The 14,597-nt window shown below is 45.6% G+C and overlaps 1 protein-coding gene across 4 annotated transcripts in view; it reads left to right on the plus strand.

Moving 5' to 3' along the window:
- Nucleotides 1-12,931: 12,931 nt before the first annotated feature.
- Wapl (WAPL cohesin release factor) overlaps nt 12,932-14,597 on the plus strand; it is a 67,056-nt gene continuing 65,390 nt past the window's right edge. Inside the window, exon 1 of one of the 4 annotated variants that reach the window (XM_034497493.2) lies at nt 12,932-13,439. The gene's annotated coding sequence lies outside the window, so the exon portion shown is untranslated. Of the gene's footprint in view, nt 13,440-13,729; nt 13,869-14,597 lie in introns of those variants that run through there. The other 3 variants (XM_034497492.2, XM_034497494.2, XM_076931488.1) reach the window with 3 other exon arrangements.

Below are 14,597 nucleotides of genomic sequence, written 5' to 3' on the forward strand. Positions count from 1 at the left end.
TGATGAAACAATACATTAAATGCTCAAAGACAAAACCACAACGAAAAACCAAAAACCAACCAGCAAACAAAAACCATCCAGATGCACAAAGATTGTGTCAACCATGAAGACTGATACAAACCAGTGGGGGAAAAAGAGACAGGATGTCAGAGAAAGCTGTGCCTGGGGGTGGGGGGTGGGGGTGGGGTCTGAAGGGTAAGAAGTTGGTGGGGGAAGACAGAGTAAAGGAGTGCTCCCATAAACAACATCACAGCCTGGTTCTGCTGTGGGATGGCATCAAGGCCAGCCTGACAGGAGCAGAGAGTGAAGGACTACAAGTTGGCTTGATGAGCCAGCCTCATTAAAGCTGGGCCTGGAGAGAGTTCATGATGGAGTCTGAAGCAGTGCAAGACTGAAGGCTTTGAACATTTTCCTAGACACAGAGAGTTAATTTGCTTTACATATAGAGCATATATGTTTTTTGACGGTCGAGAAGGTCAGAACCATTGCAGTTTCTGGCAGCCCCAGATAATAAGAAGGCTGCCTGGGCTCAGACCTTGTAGCTTATCAACCCTGCACTATGTCTCCAGTCCCTTAACTCACTTGTGCCTCTAAAGTCCTTGTGGAGAGATCTGTTAGAATTGTCCTTATCACCTAGCAAGATGCATTTAAACAAAACAAAACAAAACAAAACAAAACAAAACAAAACAAACCATATCTAGGACTTTCTGGAAGAAACAAATGCAGACAGATAAAGTGGTACACAGCCTGTGAGCACCGGATACTGCCCCCAAGAAAAGCCCGGGTCGCACAACAGAACGATTACCATAACTTTGCACTTCATTGTTTTCTCCCAATCTCTGAGAGGGAGGAGGCAAAGTAGACACCTTTGGCCCAAGGTGTGGGTGAGTGGATGAGCTTCTTTGGGAGCCCCAAAACAGCGCAAAGGCCACCACCTAACGCTTGGCTCTTGGTTGAGTAGAAGCCCCTTTCCTCTGAGGTGGCGCGGCTCCCATCTCTGCGAAGCCCTTCTGGATGCAAAGGTCTCAGATAAGGCGATCAGAGCCCGGGTAGACCGGAGGCTAATCTTGCCACGGCTTACTAGACCCGGGTGCCTCCAGACCCCACTTGGTTGGCAGAGCCGGTGTACTCGACCATGCCGCCCCACTTTCTCAGCTCTGGTCAAGGCAGGGACAGCCCAGCAAAGCAGCTAGGCCTCTCATCTGGCCAGGAAGTGTCCTCTAAGGCTTCGGCACTACAAAGGAAGCCCTTGCTGGCACTTTTTTCTTGTAAAGTTTAGGTCAGGCCCTGAGCGCAAAGCAAATCCCCTGGGGAGAAGAGACCGAACTCCGAGCTCCCATCCCACCCACTCCCAACCACTCCCGCAACTGGGAGTGCATTCATTTGAAATGCTAATATTGTCAATCGTCTCTCTCCTCTCAGACCAAGTACTACCAGTAAGCGGGCTAAAGCCTTGGTGAGATTAAAGAACCTAGCGACCTTGGCTGGGGCAGGAAGCGGCAAACATCTGTTGACTTAAAGAAGGGAGGCATGTGTTCATAGATAAATGACGGAAAATTATTGCAGATCCCATAGCCTAGGCCGCTCGCTTTAATGTCTCCTTTGTGCACTGATTTCAGAGTGAACGTTTCCCGAGTCCGCTGACCCTTATTTGCACCGACCCCTGTCACCTTTTCGGCCGGGACAGCGGGCAGTTTGGTCTCCAGCCTCTGGGCAGCAGAAGGACGGAAAGCAGGTCCCGGATGGAGGGGGTGGGGATCGGGTGATCCAAATTCAAGTCCCTCCCAGGTCGTTGGCCTTTTTTGGGTGTCTCCTCTCTCAGCGAGGAGTTGGGTGGTCAGCCATGGCACCCTGGAGAAAAGAAAGGTGACACAGAGGCTGGCGCTCCCTTTCATATTCTCTCTCCGTCTCTGTCTCTCTGCCTGTCTGTCTCTCTCTCTCTCTTCTCCTCTCCCTCCCTCTCTTCCTTATCTCCAATTGTGGTTTGTCGAGTTTTGCCAAAATTATCAAGTTGTGTTCCTTGCCCAGTCCAGCTGCTAGCTAGCGATGGTAACAGAACCCGCGAACACCTTGGGAGCTGCTGACACTCTGCCAGGTCCTGTCCCAAGCCTTTCAAATAGATTAACTCTGCAGGAGGAGACGAAAGTCACGTCTAGCTGCTTTTCAGAAGCGGTCTAACACTTGTTCCTCACTGTCTCCTGGGATGTGATAAATTGAGGCACACTTCCTGGTTGGATACGGGTCGGAATTTCACAGATGGGCTGCCCAAGGACGAAGAGTTTCTGGGTGCTGGAGAGGACTGCACAGGCTACCTGTGGTTCTGGAACGTTTCCAGGTTCTCCACAATTCTCCAAATGCGGTGTTCTTTAATCCACTCAGTTCTCCAAGCAAGCACTCCCTTATCTTTCACAAGTTTTTGCCTCAAGCTGGGAAAACTCAATAAAGGAATGATCAGTTTTCAGCTTGTGCAGTCAACCCCCATACACAATGAAGTAAGTAATGGAAAGGACCGAATTCTTTCCCACTCCCCTGGGACAAGCTCAGGGGAGTCAGAGACTTTGCAGGGCAGCTTAAGCTGGGGGGGTATCAGTTCATACAAAGGGATGGGGACCTATTGGGGAGCTTCCCTCCCCCCCCCAAAGGCTGGAGTTGCTCACTGAAAGAAACCCAATCCTCTCTTTTCTGTCTTTTTGGGAAGCTGAGAGAGCCGGGAAAGCCAGTGGCAGGAGTTTGTTTGGGTGCTGTTGAAGCATCCAACAAGCAAGATTGAGAGGGCAATCTTATTCACTTCTTGGCTAAGACCAGACTGTGGCCTCAAACTCAAAGGCCTGGCTGTGGAGAGCAGTGGCTCTCAAACGTCCTAATATTGTGACCTTTTGATACAGTTCCTCATGTTGTGCTGACCCCCAACCAGAAATTAATTTAATTGCTACCTCATAACTGTAGTTTTGCTATGTTTGTGAATTGTAGTGTGAAAATCCGTGTTTTCCAATAGTCTTAGGCCCTCCTGTGAAAGGGTCCTTTGACAAGATCAAAAGGTCATGACCCACAGGTTGTGAGCCACTTTTGTAGCTGCTTCTCCACCCTTGCTGCTTACAGACAAGCTGACCTCCCAGACACGCGGAACTTGACCTCTTCAATCTTTATTATGTTCATGGAGGTCAGAGGACAACTTGTGTGAGTTCTCCTTCCATCACATGGATCCAGGGAATGACCCAGCTCTGACCTTTTTCTTCAAACAAGCAGGGAAGTCTCAACTCTAATCCTTGTTCCTCTGTGTGAACTCAAGCTTGAAGGTTGGAAGGACAACAGAAGGAAGAGTTCCTTCTCCTGACTTAAACTCCAGGGTGTGCCTGGCAATCAAATAAATAGATATGTTGATAGATAAAATCGAGGCAGTGGTGGTACATGTCTTTAATCCCTGCAGAGGCAGGTGGATCTCTGTGAGTTTGAGGCCAGTCTAGTCTATAGAGCCAGTTCTAAGACAGCCAAGGCTACACAAAGAAACCCTGTCTCCAAAAAACAAAAGCAAAAAACAAAACAAAAACAAAAATAAAAAAACTTCAGGGCTTGGGAACAACACAATCTTCACGCTTCTGACCTCTGGAAACAGACAGACCTGGTTTAAAACTCTGGCTCTGTCACCTACTTGCTGGGTGGCCTTGGGAAGGTCAGTTACCTGGTATAGTGTTCTGTAGGTCTCCCCTTAATGGTATGGTAGGATAATACACTAAGCTTTAAGAAGGAGATGCAATGCTGGTGACAGTGTCAATGACAACACAGGGACATCTGCATTATGGTTGGCAAAGACAAGTCAATAAAGAGGGTGGAGGTGGAGGGGTCTTTTCTCTTGATGAGAACAGCACATGTGCATCTGGGGAGTGGCCGCTCCTCTCACAAGCTCTCTGAAGTTCCACAGTGACATGGGAGAAACTGTAACATCCCTGCTATGGCCAAACTGTCCCGTCCTGGCATTCTAGCTTAGGTGGGCAGGAGGCAGGGGCAGACTGGCTTCTGGAACAGGTAGCACCCCTGGGATCTCTAGCTAGAGTCAGCTAATACATCCACACTGCTGGGATCTTGTCCCAAGCAGGGTCTTCTGCTTCCATCTTTGGGAAGCTTTTGGAGGGCATTCAACTGCCTTGTGTCCCTTTTGATATTATCACGTCAAGGCTATTAATCCCTTCTTGGACAACACATTCAAGCTCTATCTATCTATCTATCTATCTATCTATCTATCTATCTATCTCATATCCATTTTTCTATTTTCTTTCTAGAAAGAGCCACACCTGACTGTAATGCCATGTGCCTGGGTTTTAAATATAGACCATATGGGAATAAGACTACATGCTGATTGATTCAGTAGGATGTGCGATCTAGGAAAAGGTATCATAAGTTCAGAGGGCAGAACGATGTTCTGGGAAGAGGGGACTATAGGAATCCAAGCATGAAGTCTTGATACCTGAGTACTATTTTACTGTCTGGAGTCAGGTGAAGGAGAATGAAGGTATTTAAGGTAACAAGCAACCATATGGAGTTATTTTGGGGCACAACCACAAGTCATTAAAATTTGGAAGTAGAGAGAAGTGATTTGTCAAATGTAGGACTTAAAAGTACCATTCTTGGGGCTAAGGAAAGAAAAATTCACTTTAAAAAAAAAAAATGTTATTTTTAGTCAGGCTGGTGGCACACACCTGTAATCCCAGGACCCAGCAGCAGGCAGAGTCAGAAAGACTAGTGAAAATCTGAGGTCAGCCAGTATAGGCTTAGATTTTTCAAAACCTACTTTATTTAGGGTTCTTAAATGCTTCAACCTCCCTTCTGGCCCACTGACCAGAGGTAGGGAGAAAGAAGGGTAATAGGAAAAGGGTTTTGTGGGCATGTTTAGTAGTAACTTGGGGGACAACGCCTCTCTTTGTTATCAGGATACCAGCAGTCCAGTCCAATAGCAAACACCAAGGAAGATCCAACAGAAACAGCAAGGCTCCGCCATATCGACATGAATCAGCAGAAGTGTCCAGAATCAGCCGTAATACCACGAGAAGTTCTTTGATGCGTTTCTCCCTACCAAGTGAAGACATGAAGCAAAGAAGCAAAGTGTTGTGCAGTCGCCATGATGGAAGAGTGTCCTCTCACTGTGGGGTTCTATTTATATTCTTTTTGAACATCATGAGTCCTGACAAGGGTCTGTTTTCAGCAAAACATCACATGTCCTCTCACAAGACAGCTTCCATAAAAATATCACATGACACAACTGAGTTTTTAAAGAAACCAGAAATTTCCCTTTAAGCCAGAACTATATAGCAGGACCCTGTTGGGGAAAGAAAAAAAAAAAAAAAAAAAAAAAAAAAAAGCTTTATTTTTAATTCCATTAAATTTCCTTCATTATTCTTTTTAGGTCAGTGAGTGATCGGCAGTCATATGATGAGAAGACAGGAAGATTATATAGTTATTCAGATATTTGCTTTATTTTTCGACATACAATAATATGACAGACTTATAGAGCACAGTGCGATAATTTAATACATGTATGAGATGTATAATGATCAAACGTAGGCAATTAACATTTCCAACTCTCCTCAAACATTTAACATTCACTTGCACTGGGAAATTTCAATCTTTTCTCATTTTTTTTTTAATGTAAAAATACCACTGTAAACAACGGGAACATATTGTTCTTCATAACACAAGGCTCATTTTATCTAACTGTAAGTATCAATTTGCTATCCAATCTTCTTTAACCCTCAGGTCTGATGACCACTATTTTAGAAAATCAATGGCATTTCAAAAAGCATTTATTTTTATTGTTTTTAATTGTGTGAGCACACACAGAGGCCCACAAAGGTCAGAGTCCTTGGAGTTGGAGTTACAAGTGGTCATGACCACCCAATATGGGTGCTGGGAAGTGAACTTGACAAGAGCCATCTACTCCTGAGCCAAGTCTTGCCCTGGGATCATCTTCTTAGGCTTCCTCATGAGTGAGAACATGAGGCATTTGTCTTTCTGTGTCTCACTTGTTGCACTCATGATGTCCCCAGGTACAACATTTCAGACTCAGAAAATCTAAGCACATAGAATAAAGTTCCCACAAACCTCCCTCTCCTAGCCCTTACTCCAAATCTACCTATTATTAACACACCAGTGTGGTGTGCTGGTTTTAATGAAGCAATAGTAACTACATCTACAGTGAACGCTGGAGTCACTCTGTCGCATAGTCCTGTGTTTTGACACATAGATCTGTTACAGCACTGTAGAAAATGTCACCTTCCTCAGTCTCCCGTATGATGTGCATTCCTCCTGCCTCTGCTTTCTCACTCTCGGCCCGATTCTTTCTTTTAAATTCTGTCTCTGGTATTTTGTCTTTTCCACATGTCACACAGCTAGAATCAAAGTATTCGGCCTTTCAGATGGGGTTCTCGCACTTATCTGGTTGCATTTAAGGTTCTGCTATATCCTTTATAGCTTTCCTATATACCCAGAACTTTTCTATATAGCCCAGACTGGCCTCAGATTTATGACAGCATGCAAAAAAAAAAAAAAACAAAAAACAAAAAAAAAAAACAAAAAAACAAAAAAAACAAAACAAAACAAAACAAAAAAACCTGAATGAATGAATGTGAAATTAACTCTAACAGCATACTCTATTTCTCCCAATGCATTAAAATATCATTTAGACATTTAACCAGTGAGCAAATTTAAACAATTATATATTTTTTGTAGCAAGCTCTTGAAACCCAGCATTATCTTACATTTTCAGTACACCTCAGGTTAGACTAAACACGTGTCCAACACTCAGCACACATAGCTATGGCTGCCATACTGGACAATGGAGAATGCAGTTTTGTGTTGGGTGCCAAGGACATGGCATAGATCAAAATGGACAGAAATCTATACTCGTATAGTGACAGTCTAGTGTGAGAGACAGAGAAGAAGACAGAGCTGTATTAGGAAGAGAATATACTAATATTGCCAAGAGACTGGAAGGCTGTTTTAGACTGCCTGAGTAATCCAGAAAGCCCTGTGCATGCAATGGCTTCAAATTAAACATGGGGACCTCACTGCTGGATCACACTAATGCTAGGTAACAAGCTGCTCCAAAATTCAGCTTGGTACAAAGACTTGTATTGCTCATGTGAGAAACTACAGTTCAGTGGGGCAGCTCTTAGTCCCAGGTGGGCTCATGCATGTGCCAGGACAGCTGCTGGTCAGATAGGTAGCTCTGTAGGTCAGCTTTGGGGCCTGCTGTCTGTCGACTGGAATAGGATGACTTCAGCTCTTTTCCATGTGGCTTCTCATCACCTAACAAGCAAGCTTCAACCTGTTCTCTGGGCAGAGGCAGCAGATCCAAAAGACAACATGAAAGCTTTAGGCTTCTTAAGCCTCAAATGTGAAATGTATCACCTCTGTTCTTTTCCTTTGACTAAGGGAACTTATAGGGCCTGCTTAGATCCTGAGAGGAACTGCCTTGTCACATTGCAAGAAAGTGTGACTACAGAAATGGTCAACAAATTCAGGCAATATTCATTATTGACTGCTTCAGCTACATCAAAAGCTTTCAACTCCACCAGCTGTGAAAATCCTAAACCAGGGCTGGGCATGTCAGCTTAGTGGTAGCATGCTTGCCTGACATACATAAGGTCCAGAGCTGGATCTCTAGTACCACATACATAAGAAAATCCTAAACTTTTATTTGCCCAATGCATTCTCCATTGTTCAATATGGCAGCCATAGCTATGTGTGCTGAGTGTTGGACACGTGTTTAGTCTAACCTGAGGTGTACTGAAAATGTAAGATAATTCTGGGTTTCAAGAGCTTGCTACAAAAAATATATAATCTTATTCTAAGATAACCTTAGAATACAAAAGCAAAAATAAACAGCATGGTTTTAAAAAATTTAAGCCAAAATTTTCAATGTATCTTTTGCAACTATTGACCAAACAGGCAAAATATTAGGCAAGCTTTAGGAGCTGTCAGAATGTAAAGTAATTCAGTGCTTGCAAGTGCTTGGCTAGCAAATATTTACAGCCTATTTTCTATGTATCTGGCACTCTGTCTATGCCCGTTCCTTCATACGGTTTATGTTGTAGTGACAGAAAACATACTAAATGAATATGTAAGAAAACTGCAGTGACAATTATGGATAAAAAAAATAGGAAAGGAAATACAGAACGCTGAAAGGAAGGTGAGGAAGAGCTGGTAGAGTTGGAGGAGGGAGTCATATATAATTCGAGATAAGTCACAGAAAGCATGAAGGCCTGAAGCAAGAGCTGGTTTAACAGTAGACAGAAAGTAGGTGTAGCAGAGTGGGAAGGACTGGAAGTACTCGGGGCCCATCTTGCAGGACCTTGGGCCATGACAAGGATTTGGGTTTAGTTTTAGTAATGGGGAAGTATTTAGATTTTTTTTTTTGATGAGGTATCATGCACCTTTACATGTGAGGACCCCAGGAAAAAGGCTGTTTGCTGAGACAAAAGTCAGGAATCAAGATCTCTTGGAGGTTGCTGGGTACCCAGTTTTGTTAGACAATAGTTCAAGCAATTTCCATCGCTGTGTCATTTAACTACCTAGACTGTAGTTTATTCCCCAAGGGACATTACTATCTCCAGGGAACATATTCCAATTATCTTGGAAAACAAGGTAATTGGAATTATGATAATATTCATCACCTCAGTTCTCACAATGAAAAACCACAAGGACAAAAGTAACTCCAGATAACTCAGTCTTCCTTGCCACAGGGAGAGGCTTGACAATCTATGGAGCCACTAAGTTATCTGAAACTACAGTTGGTGTCTAGTCACTTTCCTTTCAAGGTACAACCCTACAGGAAAGGAGGGCTTTGGTCAACAGCTATTTAATGAGTATCTACTATGTACAGGCAGTACTCTTCTATCGGGATAGAGCAGAAAACAAGATATGAGGGCAGATTCCCATCCTTTCTTCTCTGAGCAGACAGGCATGCAAGATAAATATGTGAAATAGGGTATGTTAGATGGGGCTATATACTCCCTAGGGGAGAAAAATAAAACAGGCAGTGGATATTTGGGAGTGGAGGGACTATAGTGGTTTAAAAATAGGCTCCTTAGGGCTGGGGATACAAGCTCATTGGAGGAGCACTTGCTTAACATCTGTTGGACCTTGAATGAATCCCAAGCACTGCCCCCCACCCCCAGAGATTCATTGAACATCTAATGAAAATGAATGGAAACGGCCTGGTATGAGAAGAGCCATATGCAGAGGGAGGGAGTAGGCAGCCGCTGGCTGTGGAACCATAGAGGTGTGTGCAGAGCAGAAAAAGTGTAGCAACAGGTAAGGGCAGGGTCTAGCACACATCCTGTAGCTTACCAGCTCAAGCACTACAATATGCAAATCTACAGTTTATAATTTTTTTTTTTTTTGCACATCCCAGAGCAAAGGAAGAAATGGTGCTCGTGTCGTCACTTCTGGTTTCAACGTACTGAATGGGACTCTTTAAGTTATATCTTATGACAATTTTCTGAGAAGGGCTGAGGGTCTATTTGGTAAGGCTAGTTCTGCCTCCGACTGTGCATGAGCTAGAACAAGGGCACAGAACCAGCATTAGTGTCTTCTGCTAGTTTTCTTTACAGGAGGGAGTCTAAGAGCACTCAGGTGGAGTTCCAGGCAGTGGGGGTGGGATGGGGGTCTTGTCTTCCCTAGGCAGCACACAGAAGGGCAGCCTGTAGCATCAAAGGATACACACTGGGCTCAGACCCAGGATTCTAGTTTGTTACATAACTATGACCATATGTGTGTGTGTGTGTGGGGGGGGGAAATCCCCTAGATATCTGAGGAGGAAGAGGAGCATTAGATGAAGGAAATGCTTAGTTTTTTTTTTTTTTTTTTTTATCACATGTCATCTGGGTGAAGGCTATGGAGGAGAAAAGAGCTGCTTCTGAGTCAAACGTTATCAGAGTGTAGCAGCACACACCTGTAATTCCAGAATTTGGGAGTGGAGGTAGAAGGGGCAAGAGTCCAAGGCTGTAATGCGCCCTGTGTGGCTCTGCCTCAAAACCAACCAGCCAACTAACCAAATAAATGGAGAAATATATCAGGACTCAAGCAATACAACAAAAAAGCTTCTGGCCTGTGTGCCATCCATTATTCCCATTCTGGTGTGGCACTCAGGATCACAGCAAGGGAGCATTTGCCTTCCATGGAACTGAGGAGGTAAGGGAGTAAGGTTGTGGTACAGTCTTCTGGGTCAGAAGAGTCTGAATTCTCCTCAAGATAAGCTCTAGAGGTGACATAATCTGATAGTCATGATAGGCCCAGGAAGGTAGGGAGACCCAGCGCAGTGCTGCTAGCTAGTCATGTGTCTAACTCCTCAGACCCAGGCTCATTATTTCACTTCACAAATCATGTACAACTTCTTTCCCCACTTCCCCAACATGAGGCTGGCTATGATCCTCCTTCTTCAGCTTCCTGAATGTAGTAGGCACTACCTGGTTTCATGTATAACTTTCTGCTACGTTTAAGATTTATATATATCCAATAAAGGTGAGATTTCTTTGTTAGCTGCAGTACATTAAGCAACTGCCAGGCTTCCTATGCCCTTTCCTGTATAATAGGGAGAACAGTCTAGGGCACAAATGAATCCCCTAAAAACCCTAGCCTTATACTTGATGCATATTAGGTTCTTGACTCTTTCATGCTTGGTTATGACAGGCGTGTGCTCTATCACCAAGTTATATGCCAAGCCCTGTTTTCCCTTCAATATCTTAATCCAGACTCCTCTGGAATGCTCAAGCTCCTGCCTCAAACTCAGAAGGACTGGGATTGCTCTTCCCTTCCTCACCCAAACTCAGTGGATTATATGCTGTGGATCGACTATAAACCAGTGCTTGTCAAACTTTGATGTGTGGACCAATTGCCTAGGGGAATCCCACTAATGCTCATGTCTGGGGTTGGGGTGAGGCTGGGAATTATCCCTTCCCAACAAGGTCAAAGGTTATGCCTAGATAGTGACTATGGGTCATTCTTTCAGTAGCAGGGATTTAAACATAACTAAGTTCTATCTCTTAAAACAAGGACACACAAAACCCCATAAAAGGGTGCCAAAGACTTTCTTAAATAATTAACCTTTCCACTTTCACTTCATTCAGCTTCAAAACCCACCAAGTGCCGGATACCAGGAGGGCTAGGCCAGAGGCTATTTCTCTTGGTCTTGGAACCTCCTCCAGGAGGATCTTGCAACTGCCTCTCTCTACCTCTTTTGGCTTTTTGATCTTACCTTTTGCCTCTGATGATAATTACCCTCTAATTAGCACCCACCACTATGTCATCTACATAATTAACCTAAGTGCAGACTGCACCTCTGCCAGCCATCTTCAAACAAATGATAAAACAATGTCCCAAGCTGCTGATTAAAGACAAAATTGACCCAAATAAGTCATATATGTATACCATATGTAGTGCAAGACCTGTTAACTGGTTCCTTCGCATAAGTTAAGGGACAGGTGGCTTATTGTGAAGTCAGTGGGAGAAAATACATATACACAATATTAGGGAAACTGCAAACACAAGAATGTAAGTTATGAAACTTAGCATCAAAAGGAAAACATTTCAAGTGTGTTGAAAATCCACCTAAATTCCTACTGGGAAGGGCTCACGTTTTTGTTTTTAAGAGGGTGGCAGAAGGCTGTGCCAAGGGCATCTAGCCAAGGACATGCTAGAGAAGCATTCTACACTTACTTACCCTCCCAGCCTCAAGTTTTTATTTTTCCTCTTTAGGATTTTCATTGGAGGGAGCTTGAAATTTGAGGAGACTTTAAAAGCAAATAGTTTTCTAATTTCTCAGATGAGTGTCCATTAACTGCAAGGCTGATGACTGATCACTCACTTCTCCTAACGGAAACCGGTTGTACAGTGTTTAGAAAGCTATTTTCCCATTGAAGGCTTAAAATAAAAACCTCTCGAAGTTTCTCAATCAGGTAATTCACTGGCATGGAAAAAGCCTCCGCAGAAGCAAACTCAAAATACTTCCATCCATCATTTACTATCTTTCTGTCCCGGACGAGTCAATTAAAAACCCAAACCAAAACCAAACAACCCGCACCCCCAAACCAAAACTTTATTATGAACAATTTGAGCCATAAACACTGGTATGACAAGCGTATGTGTACAAATTCCGCAGCTCCAACAACGATGAACATTCTCAGTTAATTTATTCCCTTCCTTCCCAGTTTTCAGAGGCTTAGTCTAAAACAAAATAAACGCATCGGATCATTTTACGTATCAACTTTTTAGTATGCCTTTTAAAAATTTATTTAAAGCCACATTACCGTAAGCACATTCAATAAAGATGACGATAGTAACATACAACACTTAGTAACATACAATACACGGGGAGCGGGGGCCCGGGGTTGTCACTGCTAACAGGTAGGGGACAGAACTCCGTAGTGCGGACTGACAAGTAAGGAGGGAGAGGATGAAGTGCCGGGCTGAAGCGGATCCCGGCCGCCAGGAGACCGGCACCCGACTGTTCCTGGTTTCGGTCCTCGTTTACCTGCGTTGGCTCTCTCGCACTGTCAGACCAGGTCAAAGGCGGCCCCAAGTTCCCCGCCTCCAAGGTCCGGGCGGTGGCCCAGCAGGCTCGGCGCAGCTGCACAAGTCACTGTCCCCAGACACCAAGAGGGTCCCTGGAGGGGAAACGATTGACACAGCTGCCTGCACTGTGCCGCGAGCCTTGCCACGCCGCACCTGCGTCTCGTCGCGTGGCCAGGAACTGGAACTGGCTCCCGAGTCGGTGAGGTCCAACAGGCCCGAAGCCAGAACTCACACCGTTCGCCAGCTCCGGAACCGGGCTTTAGACACCAGGACCTTGCGGAAGAGAACTACAACTCCCGTCGGGCCTGGCGGCCCGACCAATGGTGATAGCCGGCGCGTGCGGGGCGCGGCGCCTGCGCGGCGGTTTGAGTAAACGGCCGTACGATTGGCTGCGGGGTTGGGCGGCCGCGCGGGGCCTGTGGGAAGCGGAGTGACGGAGCGAGCGGCTGTTGGAGGAAGGAGGTGGGGGCCGGGAGCGCAAATGGCGTTGAGATGGTTCAGGGCCCTGTTCAAACTCCAGCGCTGACCATTCACCGGCGGAGGCGGAGGCGCAGAAGGCGGCGGCGGCCCAGCGGGGGCACGTAGCAGGCTCGGCACCGGCGGCGGCCGCCAGGGAGGCCTAGGCCCTGTCCGGCCGGCGCGCCTGAGCTGGGGAGGGAAGTTGCGGGGCCGCCGCTCACCCCCCTTTCCCTCGACCGGGCTTCCTATTTACCGAAGAGGAGCCGCAGACTGTGACGGCAGCAGAGCCCCTCGCCTCTCTTGGCGCACCAGTCGGCACTGTTCTCTTGCGCGGGGCTCCCGCGCCCGCCCGTGGGCCGTTGGGAGCGGGAGAGGCGGAGGCGGCCCGAGGCCAAAGCACCCGCCAGGCGCCGAGGGTAAGTGAGGTCTCGGGCGGCTGCCTAGGCCCTGAGTGAGTTGGGGCGGGTGGAGGAGGCAGGGGCGGTGCGAGTCTCGTTGCTCACCTGGCGTCTAAGGAAGTTGGGCACTAGAGGATCTGAAGAACTCTTTCCCTCCCCACCTCTTATTTTGCCTTTTTGAGTTCTTTTCCGGGCGCCTTCTTGATTGACTTCTCTCTTCCAAACCCGGTCCGGTTGATTTGAGTCCTGAATTCTTTTCCCCGTGGTTTCCTCCGCCTCTAGCCGTCACCGAGGCCTTGCTTCGGGGACTCGGCAGCAGAAGCTTCCGGGGCGTCCGAAGCGACATCCCTTTCCTAGGCGGTGGGGGTTGGGAGGAGAAAAAGTTGCGTGAGTGTCCAGCCCGAGGGGTGTCTCGGCCACTGCCTCCGGGCGCACTCGCAGCCGCAGGTAAGGATTTCTGTTTGCCTCTCTTTTGCCCCATTCCACTTTCCTCTCTCTTAATGGAAACCTCCCCAAATGCATTACCTTGCGTGTCTTTCCTGGAAGAGGCTAGGCTTCCTTACAGCTTAAGTGTAAGGAGGTTGTTTGTTTGTTTTGTATACTTTCCCTAAGTTAAATCCCAATGCACTTCCTTCAAAAGTCCGCTGGGCTTTGGGGTGAGGCAAAGGCCTCCCAAATCGAAAACAGTTGTGAACCTTCATTTCCTTTTTAGTTAGGGCTGTTGGTGAAATTTGAAGCCTGAACAAGATAGTGTGTCTGAAATGTACGTAAAATGTCATGCCAAATATATATGCTGAATTTGTACATATGTTATGCTTAGATAATGCCATCGCAGTAGTCTGCTGACGTTTTTTTAGTGGATGTTATGGAAAACAGTAAAAGCAATCATATAATAAACTCTTGTACTCATATCTCCTGGATTCAGTAGATAATAACCATATTTTTCTAATCCGTACGCTTCCCATTCCTTAATATTAAAAAAAAAATCACTGATATTTCATCAGTATTTAGTGGTGTTAATACATCGGTTTTTCTGTATTTTTTATTTCTGAGACATCTTTTAAAAATACAGTTGTCTTATCACTTAACTCAGTGTCAGATATGCACAGTGAATGCTTTGTGGTTTTAAAACTTTTTACGGTGAGTCTTTCAGATGTCATAAAGATCAAGTCTAGA

This window comes from Arvicanthis niloticus, chromosome 3 (assembly GCF_011762505.2).
Source record: "Arvicanthis niloticus isolate mArvNil1 chromosome 3, mArvNil1.pat.X, whole genome shotgun sequence".
NCBI lineage: Eukaryota > Metazoa > Chordata > Mammalia > Rodentia > Muridae > Arvicanthis > Arvicanthis niloticus.